The sequence below is a fragment of the Tamandua tetradactyla genome, chromosome 3 (assembly GCF_023851605.1).
Source record: "Tamandua tetradactyla isolate mTamTet1 chromosome 3, mTamTet1.pri, whole genome shotgun sequence".
NCBI lineage: Eukaryota > Metazoa > Chordata > Mammalia > Pilosa > Myrmecophagidae > Tamandua > Tamandua tetradactyla.
This window is the reverse complement of record NC_135329.1, coordinates 169,143,486-169,162,515: the sequence shown is the minus strand read 5'-3', so window position 1 is coordinate 169,162,515 and position 19,030 is coordinate 169,143,486. Positions and strand designations below refer to the sequence as shown.

Here is a 19,030-nt window from a genome sequence, read left to right as displayed (position 1 = left end):
GTACAGATAATTAAATATAGAGAAAAATAGAGCATGCCATGGCAAATGATGGATCAGAATGCTCATATTTTGAAGAAAAACCAGAATATGTTGTTTTATATAGTAGAAAAAATCCTATTCTTTTTTTAAACACTGTAGTATAAGAATCACACAAACGATATTGAAATGTTTCTCGTTAACATTATAGTATCTTAGACTTATCAAATATGGTAATTGAGATAATGTGACCAAAGCTGAGTTGCTTAATTGCTCAGTTACAGCACTTAGAGTTACTTGCAAAGAAACAGCATTCCACATTCCAAAAATAATTTAAGCAACAGCATATCTCAAGTGGATTCTGTTGAAAATGAGGAGTGACCTTTAAAAACACACAGCAAAACCTAAGAAATATTTAGTTTTCTTTCTTTCGCTGATATATATGACAGCTATTAAGAGGATGCTTTCTCCTTCTTACCGAAGTTCCTAAAACTAGGAATTCAACCCATTCTGTTTCTTATATTTCTTCCTCTTCCCTCTTACATTCTGTATCTCTTTAAATCATTTCTGAACAGACATGACTTTTGCTCTTCTCAATTCTTCCTATCACCCTTAACTCCAAACTGACACATCAAAGGCCCAGGACCTTACTTCCTAGTTACTGGAAGTTATCCTAGCAACAAGAGCAGTCTAGTTGCTATAAACAACATGGGAACTAAATGAAGAAATAAGACGAAATCTAAATTGTCTTAAAGATGAAAAATGGTAAACTATCCAGTCTTATTTAGGATTCAGGGAAATGAGGACTCTGTATTATTTCTTAGAGGACAGTTTGGTTATATATATATCAAAAGTCCTAAAAATATGCATTTTAAATTTTAGTAATGGATTTTAAGGAAACAATGAATCATTGCTTACAACAGTGAAAATGGAAAGAATCTAAATGTCCAAGAATATAAATAACTGATACTTTGATGTGAAAAGACTTAAATAAATGTCTTTTCTGATTTATCCAAAAAGGTAACAAAAATTAACAGAATAGCCAGATAAAATTCACACGATCAATTTATTCAGGTTAATCACCATAGGTTGTTTGTGTATACTAACTAGTAAATTTTAGTGGTGGTGTTTGTTGTGTAATATCATGGCACTTTTGGATTAGAGCAATATCAACACATTTTAAAGCAACAGCAATTTACTGTTCCCATTTCTTCTGACCCTTGTAAGAGGAATAACTAGTTCATATTCTGATAGGGATATAAAAGGGAAGAGATTTGCCCCATTTGAAAAGAGAGAAGATAGAGGCATATTGTGTTGCATATTCCATTTTAAGAAATAGAGAAGGGATTGAATTTTTAAATAATTATAAAGCCACATTATTTAAAAAGTCTGTTTCCCATGACTTGAAACAACTTTATAGAGGTCTTCTGAAAAACAGTATTATGTATTTTTATTACTGACTTGGAAATTTAAGTGAATTTGAAGTTAAAGTTTGAATAATAAGATTGTAAGAAGCAGAGATCATTAACTAGATGTACAAGAGTCTACAGAGACTTCAGATAAGAACAGGTGTTTTTTCTTTGAAAGTTTTTTTTCAATTGAAGGTCACTAAACTTCCCTAGGTTCAAAGATTCATCATTGTTCAATTATTTTCATAAATAAAACATTTTAAATTTAATGCAACACTAGGAATAAACAGGTCATTAAAATGAAAGTTTTTTTCTTCACTCAAAGAAGGCAAAAAATAATTGTCCTCCATGAAAAAGGTCCTTTCTTTGATCAAACTTGAAATTACTGTAACTTTCGTCTTGACAGTGTCTCAACATTTTCAAGATATTTTTTTCTTAACTTAAAGTGGCTTTCTTTTAGTTTTTACTTATAAAAGGAACTACTTAATTTTTTTAGAACAAAGTTTTTCATTTTTTAACTTTCCAAAGACAGGATTGGTTGCTAATATAATACATTTACATAATGTGTTGAACCTAGAAGGCTCCTGGAGTGCCTTAAAACCTTGGATATACTAGAAAACCTGCACCTACCAGAGAAATACAATAGCAACCTTAAAAGGGCACATTATAGTCTTCCAGTCCCTACTATACAGAATAGTAATCATTTACGTAATTTGTGAGTGAAAAGAAAGCAGAGCCCAGAGTTCTTTCAAATTGTTTCCTTTCTTCCCTCACCATTTTTTCTTTGAGAGTCAATTAGAACTTTACCTTGACAGGAGATTAATGAAAGAAATTTCTTTTTAAGATTCTTCTGCAGGGTTGCCTGCTAAGGTGACATTCTGCTTTTTAAATTATTTACTTATTTATTTTTTAGATTAATTATGTGCTGCTATGCAATCTGATGTAGGATCATGATAAGTTGAGTAGTAATGAAAGTGAAGGGTTCTATCAGAGCAAAGGTCAAAGTGTGTAGATGATTTTTTTTTTTTTTTTGCGTGGGCTGGGCAGGCACCCGAAATCGAACCCAGGTCTCTGGCATGGCAGGCGAGAACTCTGCCTGCTGAGCCACTGTGGCCTGCCCTGTTTTTAATTTTTTTTTTTGGCATGGGCAGGCTCCAGGAATCAAATCTGGGTCTTGGGCATGGCTGGCGAGAATTCTGCCGCTGAGCCACCATTGTGCTGCCCGAAATTTGATCTTCATTGCACTTACAATTTTCTATGTATTCCACTTTTATTTCTTTTAAAATAATCATTTTACTATCTTCCTAAAATATATTACAAATATATTAACATGCTTTACAAAAAGTTAAAAAACATACGGGAAAAAAAAATCTCAAATTTCACCACCCAGAAATAACTATTGAATTAACATTAGGTAATTATAATTTCAGATTTTTTCTGTGCATTATAATGAAATAATATTTAATTATAATATTTCATTATAATGAAATAAACTAGATGATTATAATGAAATAAGTTAGATGGAAATAACTATTTTATAAAAATGAGATAATATGATACATGCTAGTTTTTAATAAAATGTATTAATTTTAATTTTACTTGACTTTAATGAAGAAAAAGAAACAAATAAACTGCAGAAATAGCTAAACTTTTTTTTATCATAGGCATTATTAGTTACTAAAAGGTCTTTTTAAAGTTAAGAAAAAATAACAGGAGAGACATTTAATTGTATCATTGTGTTGTTAAATTTTCTATCATTTATACATATTTTCAGAACCATAAACACCAAAATACTACTTTAGTTTTGGTTCTGTATTCAAATGCATTCAATGCTCTATTTCCTGAATTCTTTAATGTTTGGGAATGTCTGTGTTCTGGAAGAATAATTTAGCTGGGTCTAAAATTCTTGTCTCACAAACTATTTACCCCAGAAATTTGTAAACATTATTGATACGCTATTTTTGGGCATTACACACCACCTGAAAAATTTTTAAGGCGGTTTGATATTTTTGCTCTTTTAAGTGATTCACTTTTTCTCCTACTTTATTGTCTCAAAATGATTGCTAATTATTCTGTATTAATTTTTCCTGAAATATGCTTTGCCTATTAGCAGATTTAGTTTTCCCTTATTTTAGGGAAATTTTCTATTATTTATACTCTTTGTGCTCTACTAGAGTTCAATACCTCAGGTTTGTCTGCTCTCCTCCCCCCAATTCATTATCTTTCCTCTGACTGCTTTAATATCGCCATCATTTTCCTGTCATTTATTGGATTAGATAATCTCAGACTTTATATCTGTTACTTAACTGACTTCCACTCAAGGCGATGTCATGTCCTGTGGCTAGTTATGTTCTTTCTGGTAGGCTCATGAATTTCTCCTTTCAATAAATGTGTCGAGTCCTTCTTGAGATTAAGTTGTGTTGGTTCCCAAACATGTTTTTGTGCATTTTGAAAGTTAGTATGATTGTATTACTTGCCTAAAAATTAAAAAAAATTCATCTACTGTGAGGATGATAAAGAAAAGAGCTGTTACTATAAAAAAGTAATTTAAATGCCTTTGCAAAACCCGACACAGGAAAATTCCTAAAATAAATTGCTATCAAATCAGGTGTGACTGAGTTATCAAAGAACGAAAATAAATTCATAAATACCTCAAGGGCTTCTGCTCTCTCTGCTTAACAGTCATTTTTAAGTTTTTGTTCCTCACTGGAAATCATAGGTGATGAAAACAGATGAAGAGAAACTAATATCTAATCCCATAGTAGAAAAAAAATTCTGACACTACATCAAAAGACAGGCAGATAAATGTGTATTTCTATGCATTAAATTCAAATGTTTACTGTATAGCATTTTTTTTTAACTTTTGATCATTCCATTCTACATATATAATCAGTAATTCACAATATCATCACATAGCTGCATATTCATCATCATGATCATTTCTTGGAACATTTGCCTCTATTCAGAAAAGAAATAAAAAGAAAACAGAAAAAAATCATACATACCATACCCCCCCACCGATCACCAGTATTTCAATCTAAATGTATTTTAACATTTGTTCCCCCTATTATTCATCTTTATTCCATATGTTTTATTCTTCTGTTGATAAGGTTAATAAAAGTGGCATCAGGCACAAGGTTTTTACAATCACACAGTCACATTGTGAAAGCTGTATTATTATACAATCATCTTCAAGAAACACAGCTACTGGAACACATTTCTACATTTTCAGGCAGTTCCCTCCAGCCCCTCCACTCATCTTGACTAACGAGGTGATATCTATTTAATGGGTAAGAATAACCTCCAGGATAACCTCTCGACTCTGTTTGGAATCTCTCAGCCATTGACACTTTATTTTGTCTCATTTCACTCTTCCCCCTTTTGGTCGAGAAGGTTTTCTCAATCCCATGATGCTGAGTCTCAGCTCATTTCAGGGATTTCTGTTCCATGTTGCCAGGAAGGTCCACACCCCTGGGAGTCATGTCCCACGTAGACAGGGGGAGGGCAGTGAGTTTGCTTGTTGTGTTGACTGGAGAGAGAGGCCACATCTGAGCAACAAAAGAAGTTCTCTTGGAGGTGACTCTTAGGCCTAATTTTAAGTAAGCTTGACCTATCCTTTGTGGGGTTAAGTTCCATAGGAACAAACCCCAAGATTGGGAGCTCAGACTGTAACTTTGGTTGTCCCCACTGCTTGTGAGAATATCAAGAATTCAACTTGGGAAGTTGAATTTTCCCCCTTTCTCACCATTCCCTAAAGGGGACTTTACAAATACTTTTTTATTTACTGTTCAAATCACTCTGGGATTTATCAGGGCATCACTCTGGACAAACCAACAAAATCTCATGTCCAATTCAAGGTTCTATGTAGTTATGGTGTTCAATTAAGCTGTCTACATAAGGTATATTAGGAAATGCACTAGTCAAAATATAAATTTTGTGCCAAATAAACATTTTTTGCTTTAGTTTCACACATAAGGTAAAATTTTAAAATATTAATTACCATCTATTTTCAGCACCTTGCAGTAATGACATTCCTTTGTTCTTCCTCATGCAAAAACATTGTTTAAATTTGTACATTCAGTCACTATCATTATATACTGTATAGCATTTTAAAGGTGCGTGCATGTGATAAACTGTCTCTGCACTCCTGAACAGCATGGAATCAGCTTGTATAAATTCTTCATGAGTTTTCTTCTTACCTCAGCATTGTGGTTTTTTCTTCCATGTTGTTGTTTGCAGCTGGAGTTTCTTCATTTTCGTTGTTCTATAGAATTTCCATTGAAGTCACAATTTGTTTATCCATTAGTTCCTTCTTCCTTCAGCAGATTTGTTTTTTTCTAATCTCTTTGGGTTTCCTAAGTTGCGGTTTGCTATTACTTGTGTGATTGTGCTCAATGTCCTCCCCATCTGCTTTTCTCCTCACCTGGAGGTGCCAGAGTGAGTTTGTATTTGTTGTGTTTTACCTTCTTGAAAAAATTAACTTCACTAAGTTTTGAGAGGCGGTTTTAAATCCAACTTCATGCTGCCACCTTTAGGAGAACAATTTTCCTTTGTGTATTTGTTGTTATATGACAAATCTCTAAGTCTCTAAATAATTACATGTTTAAAGTCCATAAAGTTTTGTATTTATATAATGTAAATCCTAATATTAAATTGATTATCAGAATGTTACTGTGAGGCTTTGTTTATTAGTCATAAGTGAAAAGAGCTATAATCTTTTAATTAAGAAAATAGCTTTAAAAATTTCAAATTAGTTGTTGTCATCACATCCCATAAACTTAATTTAGGACTCATTCTCTATATAAATGTTTTCTAGTAAGATATAATTCTTATCTAATGCTTGCTATGTGCCTGAGAACATGTTTTGTGTTCATTTTATTTAATGCATCATTTTATTATTTAATTCTCTCACAAACTCCAAGAGACTGTCTTAAGTAAAAATGAGGAAGTTGAAGCTTAGGAAAGTAAGTAACTATTCAGCTTGAATTTCAGCTGAAAGCCATCTTTCTTCATACGTTAAACTTTTGATACCTTGGGTATTAGAGCAAATAAGTTTGATTCTAAATACAAGTTAAGCAGTAAATGTGAGGCCTTATAAAGTCATGAAATTTCATCATTACTGTGGGTTTTCTTCATGGGATGTTAGTAGTAAATGGTCCAGATCTTACCTTCACTGATGCGTATACAATAGTCTTTTTTCCTATGGTATTGAGTTACATTCCTTGTTTGGGATGCCTCACTTAGAATCTGATCTTGGCTTTCTAGCTGCCTCTGTATTCAGCATGACAATTTAACAGCCCTCTGAGTTTCTTATCTCCTGCTAAGTGTTCTCTTCCTTGCCTCTGCTCCCATCATTCAACCCTGGCATTCTCCAAATGATGGTCTCAGTCAACCTCATTTGTAGGCCACAGGCACACATTTTTCCTCCAAGTATATTTTTATTTTCTTCTATTTCCAGAGTAGTGACCTTCAGCCTGTCTTTTTCTTTTGTCATGCCAACTTTGCTGAAAACTGTAAGAAATCACAAATGTATCCTAATAGCCTGAATTTTCCCTACAGCTTTCTGCCATATAGCCCCCATTAGAGTTGTTTGAATCTTAGGCCTTGTCTTGAAGTATAGGCAATAGCTTAACCAAATGTTTCCTGGTTGTATAATATGATTGATCAGTGTCCTTACCTACATAGTAAGCCCTCTACTTTTCGTATATAATTTGGTAATATTCTAATAAATTGGTTTTTAATTCAAGTGATAAAAACCAACTCTGGCTAATTTAAGCAAGAAGGAGTTTATTAAAGAAGATTGTGTAGTTCACAGAATTTCCAGAAAGGTTTGATTCATACCCCACTTGTGGTAGGTTGAATTATGTACCCCATCATACATGTTCTTAATCGTAATCTACATCTTTGTGGTATTAACCTATTTTAAATAGAACGTCTTTAAATGTTATCTTTACTTAAGGTGTGGCCTGGCTGAATAGAGTGGGTCTTAGTCCAGATACCGGAGGTCTACAAAGAGAAAGCCACAGGGAGGAGCCAGGAGCCAAATATCAGCAGGAACTTGGAAGAGAAAGAAGAGGACTGTCATGGTCAGGGACATGTATCAACTTGGCCAAGTTGTGGTACCTGTTTATCTGGGTGGGCAAGTGCTGGCCTGTCTGTTGCAATGAGGACATTTGATAGAATTAGATCATGATCACATCAGCTGCATCCACAGCTGATTCCATTTGTAATCAGCCAAAGGGGAGTGTCTTCTACAATGAGTGATGTTTAATCTAATCATGGGAAGCCTTTTAAGGAGGACTCAGAGGAGACAGGTTCCATTCCTGCTTCGGCTGGTGAGCCTCTCCTGTGGAGTTCATCCAGACCATCCATTGGAGTTGTCGGCTTCACAGCCTGCCCTGTGGATTTTGGACTCTGCGTTCCTGCGGTCACGTGAGACACTTTTATAAATTTTGTATTTGCAAGTGTTCCCTGTTGATTCTGTTTCCCTAGCGAACCCTAACTAATACGAGGACGTAGCCATGTGATGGAAAAGCCGAAGGAACTCCAAGGATTACTGGCAAGCCAGTACCGGAATGCTACCAACCCTGGGAGGAAGCAAGCCTTCTAGCCTCTGAAACCAGGAAGCAATAAATTCCCATTGTTTAAGCCAACCCGCTGCAATGAGTCTGGCCAGTGGTTTCCCCTTCATCCATTCCCATGTATATGGAATAGTATTGGAGAAATAAAGACTTTCAGGACTTTCTTGTCCAGTGGGTAAGAGGCAATAATTGTTCATTCCAGCTCAGACAAGTAAGGAGAAGGAATACCATACAATTTCTTTAGGACTTCAGATAGTATTATTTATAGATACTGTTTTTGTGTAATGTTTAGTAATTGATCCTTATTCTGAAACATATAAATACGGTTAGGACCTGTCATCTTTTTCAAGCAAAAGAAAAGAAAAAAAATTTAAAGTCAGGAAGTAATGTGTTACCCTTATAATCTCTTCTAGATCTCCTAATATTATTTCAGCAATCTATCCAAAGTGATCCTACTTCCATGCATATTAAATATATGAAATGTTCTTTTGGTCCTGTAAGTCATTCCTTCAGTATTGTATCATTCCCCGGTTTAGTAAGCAGATGTCTTAATTGTCATTCCAATTTCCATTTACTTCACTGCATTGTGGATGGTAAACTATATGACAGTTCATTATGTATGATGCATCTAGCCTGATGTTATACTATACCTGCTATATAATGGATTCCTTGTGAATAGGGGCACATAAACCTCCCAGATGTGGTATGTGATTTCTTGAGAAACCAGATGATTTTTTTCCTCTTCTATTAAATTTTGAGCTAACAGAGACAATAATTTACTTTGGGTGAGGAATACTGCTAGTTGTTCTGGCCCATGTGATTACTGGGAATATTACCTGTATGCTGAGCCCTATATTTTAGCTGGGTTAATTGGCTACCTTCTGGTGGTCCTATGATTAACCAACATATAACTCATTCTTAGGTTGATTTAAGATTTAAAAATCAACATTATATTATCCATATAGTAAGTCACAGTACATTTCTGTTGAATCAGAACAAAGTCACTTCTTACAAGGTTTTGGCAATGAGCCTAAGAATTTAAATATCCCAGTAGGAACACGGTAAACATGTGCTGGAGTCTGTTTCATGAATGCAAATTTGATTTTGACTTTCTTTCAAAATAGGGATCTAAAAGAAAGTGTTAAACAAATTGATCACAATCAATCTCTCTTAGTTTTTTGCACAATTTGAAATGTTACTACTATGTAAGGTGTGGCTGGTGCTATTGGAGGCACCTCTTGATTTAGTCTTCTAGAATCTAGAATTATCCTCTAGGGCCTGAACTTTTCTCACAGGCCATTCTGGACTTCTAAGCAAGGAATTTATGTATATGATTTCAGCTGCACTTAACATTACCTTTAACTAAAACTGAAATTTCATGGTGTTTCCCTACCATGGTAGTCTCTCAAGGTATTCTATATTGTTTTAAATTAACCACTTGAGTGGGTTTATATAGTTCCCATCCAATAAGCAAATTAAAAGAGGATGAAGAGCAGATTTGCCTAAGTTTCCTTTCCCAGTTGTTTGGGTAAGGCAAGACTCCCCGTTTGTACATCGTATCCATTCGAGTAATGCATTCTCATAGAGGTGATGCAAGTTGTTACACAACTTTCATTGATAAATCCTTACTTTTAGGCATACTTTTACTTTTGAATATTTTGATAACTGATTACATTCCTCTTTAACTTTTCTTTAGCTGGTTAAGTATATTAGTTTATTAAGTGCATGTTCAGCAATCCCAGTAAAATTTCTTTATCACTTGATCATTCCTTGCATAGCAGTGCAAATGATCATAAGTCCCCTGCTGGGGAGTTGCACCAAAGGACCCTGGTCATCTTATCATTCAGAATAGTAATACTTTTCCTTATCGCCCACTATTTTAAGCAGTACTACTTCGGAAGAGATTGTAGATTCTACGTTTATGTCAGTATTAGACCTTTTTTAGAATTCATCAAGGCTAGAATAAATTGAGGAGTTGATGATGCATCCAGATCACCTAATCTTTTGTAGTGATTATTAAAATTTTAGTAACTACCCCATCTATCCCCTCCTTTTCCATATTCCTTTTAAATTAACCATGTGAACATTTCCACCTCTAAATGTCCTGATAGTTATTTTTGATCCCTTTTATCATTATTTTCCTTCTTCAGAATTATCCTAATCTTTTCCTAGCATTCTGTCCTATTTAAGGGTCTAAGCAGCAGGAGGTCAATGTCAGCTTCCCTTACAGCATCCTGCTCACTCATCAGAAGGGACACATAAGGAATTCAAGCTTTTGGAAACTCTTCAGTCACAACATCCATCAAATCAAAGGCATTAAATAAAGGAATACTTTAGTATCATCATAAAGCTAATCTACAGTTGTTTGTATTCTTAACATTTCAGCACTTTCAGGAGGATTATTTCATTCAGCATCTTATTTCCCCTTTATAGGTATGTTTTATGTAACCCTGCCTTTATCCATATCTGCATATTGGGAGTTTGTCCCTCTATCCACGTATCTATAAAAGTTCCAGCTAATTGAGAATCCTGAGTGGTACTGCTAACATTTGGCAGTATCTCATACAAGGGAAATAGCTCCTTGGTTCTGAATGCATAAAATCCGTTTTGGCAGAGGCTTCTCAGGAAGCCATTTATATCTAGTCCACAAAGGAATTAACTCTTTCACTGAATATCTCTGGTTTCAGTTGTCTTTGATTCCTCTATAGGAAACCATTATGTCTTTTTAGTGATTCTCTTTCAGACTGAGTCACATTCTGATCAAAAGAAATATCTGCCCCATTCCTTTTTGCTATACTGATCCTTTTCTTTAGGGTCACCAGCCTTAATTTGGTAGCCGCCACCCTTTTTGTTACTTTCATTTTTGCCAAAGTAGCCAAAATTATAGTATTCTTGATTGACAACCCCTTTGTCTGAATTTCTTTTTTAAATTCATGTAGCTCCTCCCTCTCCCTGGCTCAGAATCTCTCAACTTTAAGACCCAGAAGTGGCCTGGGAGCCAACCTGTCATCAAAAGTTTATCATCACCCTTTCCTCATCTTTCTTTAACTCAAAGAAAGCCTTAGCCATCATTTAAACTTTAGAGCCAAGGGTCATTTCAATACCTTCCTCATTGTGCCAAATATATCAGTTTCACAATGTTGGATAACTTAAGGAACTCATGAGGTGCCATGGCATATATTCATTTGAGGCTTTAATACAGATGAATTGTAGTACAGTGAGAGAAAGAAATTTCAGGCAAACAGAGAGTCTGAGACTTCTAGGTACAGCTCTCAGTGAACTTTACTAATTATACAAGATGCACTGTGACTTTGAATTGTGACCCATTAAGATATGTATGAAATACCTTGGCCTTGGGTCAGCCAAGCACAGGTTTCCTGAGGCTTTTTTTTTAAATTGTGTAATATAACATACATACAAAGCAAAGAAAGAAAAAGCACTTTTTTTTCTTTTTTCAAAGCACTCTTCAACAAAGAGGCCAGCTCCCAGAGTTTGTCATTGGCCACTATAACATCATCTCAGATTTTTCCTTGTAGCTGCTCTGGAACATTGGAGGCTAGAATATATATGTTTTTTATCATCACTTTTTTTCTTTTTGTGAAAACTAACATATATACTAAAAATCAATAAATTTCACAGCACAGCACAGCACAGCACAGCAATTAATTGTAGAACAGATTTCAGAGTTTGGATGGGTTACAATTCCACAATTTTAAGTTTTTACTCTTAGCTGCTGTAAGATATTGGAGACTAAAGGAAATGACACAGTGATTCAGCAATCATACTCATTTGTTAAATCCTACCTTCTCTGTATAACTCCACCATCACCTTTGATCTTTCCGTCCTACTCTTAAGGGATATTTGGGCTATGGCCATTCTAAATTTTTCATGTTGGAAGGGGCTGTAATAATATGGGGTAGGGAGATGGAACTAGCTGATGTTCTGGAGAGGTTAAGCCCTCTAGGTTTCAGGACTTATCTGGACCATGGACCCGTCTGGAAGTTATGGGTTTCTGAAAAGTTACACTAGTGAACCTTTGTAGAATCTTATATATTGCTCTAGGGGTTCTTATATATTGCTCTTATATTATATATATATTGCTCTTATATATTGCTCTAGGGGTTCTTTAGGATTGGCTGGAATGGTTTTGTTTGGGGTTTGGCAAATTATGATAGGTAGCAATGTCTAACTGAAGCTTGCAAAGAGCAACTTCCAGAGGAGCCTCTCGACTCTATTTGAACTCTCTCAGCCACTGATACCTTATTTGTTACTCTTCTTTTCCCCCTTTTGGTCAGGATGACATTGTTGATCCCATGGTGCCAGGGTCAGGCTCATCCCTGGGAGTCATCTCCCACTTCGCCAGGGAGACCATCACCCCTGGATATCATGTCCCACGTAGGGGGGAAGGTAAAGATTTCACTTGCAGAGTTGGGCTTACAGAGAGTGAGGCCTCATTTGAGCAACAAAGAGGTCCTCCAGAAGTAACTCTTAGGCATGCCTATAGGTAGACTAAGCTTCTCCACTACCTACCTGAGCTTCACAAGAGTAAGACTCAAGATCAAGGGTTTGGCCTATTGATTGGGGTGACCCTAATGTTTGTAACAGTATCAGGGGATTCCCTGATGGTAAAGTTTAGTAGTTCCATACTTTTTCTCCCATCCCTCAGGGACTTTGTCAATACTTTTTTGATTATCTTCTTAATATAGTCTGAGTTGTATTCAGGCATTGTATTAAGCTATATAGGAATAAAGGCTCTCATTTTTATTCTGGGGTCCCTGTGTATGAATTGTTCAAAGAGCTATCCAGACAGGTTGAGTTAGATTCTGTACTGCAGAAAATTTAGGTTTTGGACAAAATAAACCTTTCTTTGGTCTCAAAGAGTAGGTGCAGTTCTAAAATAAAGACAATGTCTTCTTTACCCCTGTCTTCTGAATTACTTTAATCCCAACCTGATCAGCTTCATTCTTATCTCTGAATACCAGGTTATATAAATATAAATATATATATATATAATAGCCCCTCAAAATCCAGAAATAATAATTACTACTTTTGACTAAATGTGTCTGCTATAAGAGCACACAATCTAGACCCCTGTTTTCTTATAAGCATTTTCTAATGGAGTCCATACAACAATTCTTTCATTTCTGGCTTATTTTGGGCATCTATTTTTTTTTTAACATTTTTTATTGTGACATATTAAGTATATACAAAAAGCAATAAATTTCAAAATAGATTTTTCACGAATAGTTATGGAACAGATTTCAAAGTTTGATGGGGTTACAGTTCCACAATTTCAGGTTTTTTTCTTCTAGCTGTTGCACAACACGAAAGACTAAAAGAAATATCAATATGATTATTCAGCAGTCATACTCATTTGTTAATTCCTATCTTCTCTGTTTTAACTCCTCCTTGTCCTTTGATCCTTCTCCCAATCTTTAGGGATATTTGGCCAACACCTGTTCTAATTTTTTCATGTTGAAAAGTAACCTCTGGACTCTATTTAAACTCTCTTAGCCACTGATACTTTATTTGTTACATTTCTTTACTGACTTTTGGTCAGGAAGACATTGTCAATCCCATGATACCAGGGCCAGGCTCATCCCTGGGAGTCATGTCTCACGTTGCCAGGGAGACTTTAACCCCTGGATGTCATGTCCCATGTAGGGGGGAGGGTAATGATTTTCTTTTCAGAGTTGGCTTTAGAGAGAGAGAGAGGCTACATCTGAGCAACAAAAGATGATTTCTGAAAGTATCTCTTAGGCATAATTATAGGTAGGCATAGCTTCTCTGCTACAGAAGTAAGTTTCAAAAGAGTAAGCCTCAAGACCAAGGGCTTGACCTATTAACTTGGGAGTCTGTAATATTTGAAAGAGTATCAGGGGATTCCCAGATGGAAAAGTTTAATAGTTCCATATTTTTTTCCAGTCCCCCAAAGAACTTTTACAATGCTTTTAAAATTATCTACCCAACATATTCTAGGATGTATCCAGGTATTTCATTAAGCTGTATAGAATTACAAGCCCTCATTCCTATTCTGGGGTCCACATGTTTGGGTTGTTTAAATGAGCTGTCCAGGCAGGTTGAGTTAAACTGTGTGCTACAGAAAATTTAGGTTTTAGACAAATTAATTTCTCTTCTTTTGGTCTCATGTAGTAGGTGAAGCTCTAAACACAGAGAGTATCATCTTTTGTCCTATTCTGATTTACCTTAATCCCAACCAGATTGGCTTCATTCTTATCTCTAATTGAAGTCTGATCTTTTTTTTTAGTTTCTTTAGCAGTTTTATGTAGTAATGCTGGCTTTCAGAGCTGCAGAACTCCATCTCTGAGTCTTAGGTGTCACATAAGTACCCAAAGTTCCAGGGAAATACCAGGTTGTGTACATACTGCACAGCATCTCAGAATCCAGAAATAACACTTAAAGCCCAGGAATAAACATGAATGCTATAAAAGCTTACAACCTAGGCTCCAGTTTTCTTATAAGTATTTTCTAAAAGAGACTATACAATATTTATTCTTTTGTTTCTGGCTTATTTTGCACAACATAATGTCCTGAAGATGCATTTACCTTGTTGCATGCCTCATGACTTCATTCCCTTCTGTAGCTCCACAATATTTCATCATATTTATACACCACCATTTGCCTTTCTGCTTCTCAGTCAATGTACCTTTTGGCCACCTCCATCCATTGGGCATCATGGATAATGTCCATGTCTTACAGTATCCTCACTTAGTTGTACAATCATCATCACTTTCAATTTTAGACAAGTTTCATTGCTCCAAAGAGAACAATAATAGAGAAACAGACCTTCTCCAAATAGAAAATCTAAACCTTAATTTCCTCCCTTTCCCCCAATTATTTACCCCTGGCATTGTTGTGGTACTATTGATGTCTTCCCATTAAATATAGGCCATAGCATGCCATAGTAGTTCCCCCCCACCCCATACCTCTCTAGGATTGGCTCTTTTTACAAGATTCATACCTTTGAAGTAATTCATGCAGGAACTTAGTTAATTTGTAGTGTTAATCTGTGAGGTACATAGCTCTATACAATCCCTTTCAATCAGGTTCAGCTTCAATATGGCAATATTGCTTATAACCCCACTAATGAACTACATACAATCACTTCTATTCATCCCCTCAAATTTAAGTTTAACCTCATTAGGTAAACTGTTCACCTATCTCTAGCTTCTGTGTATCTCTAGGTCCCTATATTCTATATTATAAGACTGAGGGATCTTTTTTATACTACATATCAGTAGGTAAACTGAGGCTATGTAACTATGTAAACCAGCTATAAACAATTAATCTACATTCTTGATAAACAAGGTAGTTGACTTGCTATTGCTAGGGAAGTTTCAAGATTCAAATAGTACATCATAAATCGTTAGCTAGTACATTTCATTCCTGTCTTGGCCAAGGGTCAGTACCATGGTTATAGGTATTTCTGGAGATAAGCATAGAACCACAGCTGCACAGATCAGCTGCAAGTTCATTCTATCTGTACACAATATTCCTTTTTCTACACACATTTTGGGTTTCTATGATGTCCAAAGTTGATTCCTGTTTTCATTTTTTTGGTTTTCTATTGCATCATTAGTTTAGTTTGCTCCTTATTATTTTACCCATTCTCCTTTCCTTCCTGCTCGCTTAGAGATGAAAATATTTTTTCCAAGGTTAACTCACCCATATTAATGATCTCTTTCTCCCTTTCTTTCTCTTATTTCTCTTTCTTTCATTCAACAATTAAATACTGGGTTTTTGCAAAGTGCTAGTCACTGTGCTTACCCTCAAGAACCTTAAAGTCTATTAAGAAAGGTAAATTTGAAAACATGTAGCTGGAAAATAATGTTGTCAGTGATGTGAGAGAAATGTGTCTAGGCTATAACCGTGTACAAGGAAAGGAGATTTCAATCTACCTGAGGATTCAGGAAACATTTTAAATAAGAATCGGTGCTTGAAGCATAAGTTGGATTGAACAATGATAGGCACTATATAAAAAGTGTTTTAGAGTGTGTAGTAAATGGAAAGCCACTGAAGGACTTTTAGTAGGAGAATAAAATGGTCAAATTTAGAAAGATCATTCTGGTGATGATTTGATAATAGATTCAAGTTAGGCAAGGCAAGAAGCAGGAAGTTTGTTACAACTCAGGCCTCTGAGTTACTTATAAATAACTTCATCAGCGAGGTTACTTGTAAATCTATTTAGATACACAGTCATCTCATTTTGGGGTACATTCTGTCTGTGATATTTGATATGGTTTGCTCCCATTTAAAATGTCCTTCCTTTGCCAAGACATCACTTGTGGGTAAAAGGATTTTCTGGGTCATAGAGAGTTGAAGCCCAAAGTAATGGTCAGGCACTCCTGAGCACTGACTGTTTTCTCCATCCCATGAGGTAATGGCCTTCCTGATGCTGAGTTTTGATCCAAGAGATCCAAGAGAGCCTGAGGTTGCAAATATTCCTTTCAGTAGAAGTGCAGTGATTCTAAATGTGGTTTCTTTCTGGAAGGGAGAATAAAGACAAATAACAGGGAAAAAATATGTATTTTCTCAATTTTGGTAGGCATGCACTTGAAGAGGCTAGGATGAATAGCATCAAAGTGTGGTTATTTCACATCTAATGGATTTCAGTATCTTGGTTAAATAAATCTGGAAAGTGCATGTATGAGTTTTAGGGTTATATATGTTGGTAGTAGTGAGTGAGTGGATAGTTGTAGGGGTGGTATCTTCATGCCAATCCATAAATCTCCTGAAATGCTGCACTCTCTCCCCTATCTGCTTCCTCATTTTCCTTTGTGGTATTGTTTCCTAGTTGGCCATGCCCACCATTGCAGACTCTGCACCCAAGTGTTAGTTTGAGACAAGTTCTTCCAACCCAGAAGGTTTGACCTCCCAACATAACTCCCATGTAACATGTCACCGTCTCTTTCTCCCTATAGGAACATTCTAATGATATTTCTATATAGAACATTCTAATATTCTACTGTAGGTATGTTTACTGTAAACACACATATATATATAACATAAAATTTCCCATTTCAACCACTTTTAAGCATACACTTCAGTGGCATTAATTATATTCGTGATATGTGCTACCATGATCACCATTTGTTACCAAAACTTTTCCATTACCTACAACAGAAAGTCTGTACCCATTAAGCATTAACTCCCCATTCTCCTGGTAGCCTGTAATCTGCTTTCTGTCTGTACAAATGTGTAAGTAAAATCATATAATATATATTATATAAATAATATATTATTATATTACATATAATAATATATTATAAATCACATAATATTATAATAAATAATATAATAACTGTCCTTTTATATCTGGTTTATTTCATACAGCATGATGTTTTCAGGATTCATCTATATAGGAGCATGAATCAGAAATTCATTCCTTTTTTATGTTTGAATAATATCGCATTTGTATATACATTTGTTTATCTATTTTTTTGTTGATAGACAGTTGGGTCAATTCCACCTTTGGTTTATTGTGAATGATGCTACTATGAGCATTGTTGTACAATTATCTGTTCAAATTCCTACTTTCAGTTTTTTTGGGGTGTACACCAAGAAGTAGATTGCTGAGTGATATGGTAATTCTATGTTCAATTTTTTGAGGAACTGCCAAACTGATTTTCACATGGCAGCACCATTTTACAATCACCAAGTGTGTATAAGGGTTCCAATTTCTCCACATCCTCACCAACACTTATTTTCTCTTTGCTTGTTTTTTAAACAATAGCTGTCCTAGCAGGTGTGAAGTGGTATTTCATTGTAGTTTTGATTTGCATTTCACTGATGACCAATGATGTGGAGCATCTTTTCATGTGCTTTTTGGCCATTTGTATCTCTTCTTTGTCAAAATGTCTATTCAAGTCCTTTGTCCATTTTTAAATTGAGTTCTTTGTCTTTTTGTTATTGGTTGTAACCATTCCTCATATATTCTGGCTCCTATAACCATGTTAGATATATTGTTAGCAATCATTTTCTTCAGTTCTGTTGATTGTCTTTTCATTTTCTTCATATTGCCTTTTGATGTGCAAAAGTTTTTAATTTTGATGAAGACCATATGATCTTTCTTGTCTTTTTGCATCACAGCTAAGAAATCACTGCCAAATCCAAGTTTTAAGGGATTCTCCCTATGTTTTCTTTAGGAGTTTTGTGATTTTAGGTCTTATGTTGAGATTCATGATCCATTTAGAGCTTTTTTTGTGTGTATGGTGTGATGTGTATGTCATTTACTTTTAACAGAAGTAGCTTTTCTACTTTCATTTTTGGATAATGAAGACACTATGAAGACCTGACAAAGGCAGAACCAGAAAACTCATTCCGCATTCAGAAATGTATGCTCAACTAATCCTCAAAACCTATCAATGATGCCAGTGGACAGCTTGCCTCACATGTGGATGCCAAGCAGTCTCCTCGTTTGGGGACCTTTTTTTTTAACATTAGGGGAATTGGTTAAGTGGGTCCCAAAGGGCTTCCCTGTTAGGATTCAAACATCTCTTTTAGCAAGGGTAATTGGAAAACCAATGAATTAAACAAGAGAGATAGTTGAGAAAAGTACTTATACATTGGAAAACTTGGAAGTAACATTGCCCATCCTTTCATAAAGGCAAGTGAGAACAACCTGCTGGGCAATACCAAGCATTGACTTTCTGATGAGTTCCTTGGTGTTATTAAGCTACATTGACTCAGCAGGGAAATAGTCAATGTCCATCATCTAATTAAGGCTTTGAAAATTGTGCACACTTAAAAAACAAAGAGTTATAGTGTTTCTTTTGAGAAGATGATGATGATGATGATGATGATGATGATGATGATGATGATGACTGTGACAATGACTGTAGTTGCTCAGACAATACATGCCTACACATGCACTAACGAGGGAAGGGAGGATGCTAGAAATAATGTTAGTGTACATGCAGGAGTTAGCTTCATGTTCAAAAATATTCTGAAGACAACTCTGCAGAAAACAAATATAACTCTATGTGCCCTGGAGACTAAGCTCCTTTTAGTGGAACTGAAAGGCTTCCACTGCTTGAAAAGATA

The 19,030-nt window shown here is 35.3% G+C and overlaps 1 long non-coding RNA gene across 1 annotated transcript in view; it reads left to right on the top strand.

The window, feature by feature from the left end:
• The first annotated feature begins 651 nt into the window (after positions 1-651).
• Positions 652-19,030, top strand: part of LOC143676481 (uncharacterized) — a 40,202-nt gene continuing 21,823 nt past the window's right edge. The window contains exon 1 of the long non-coding RNA XR_013172121.1: positions 652-741. This is a non-coding gene — a long non-coding RNA (uncharacterized LOC143676481). The remainder of the gene's footprint in view (positions 742-19,030) is intronic.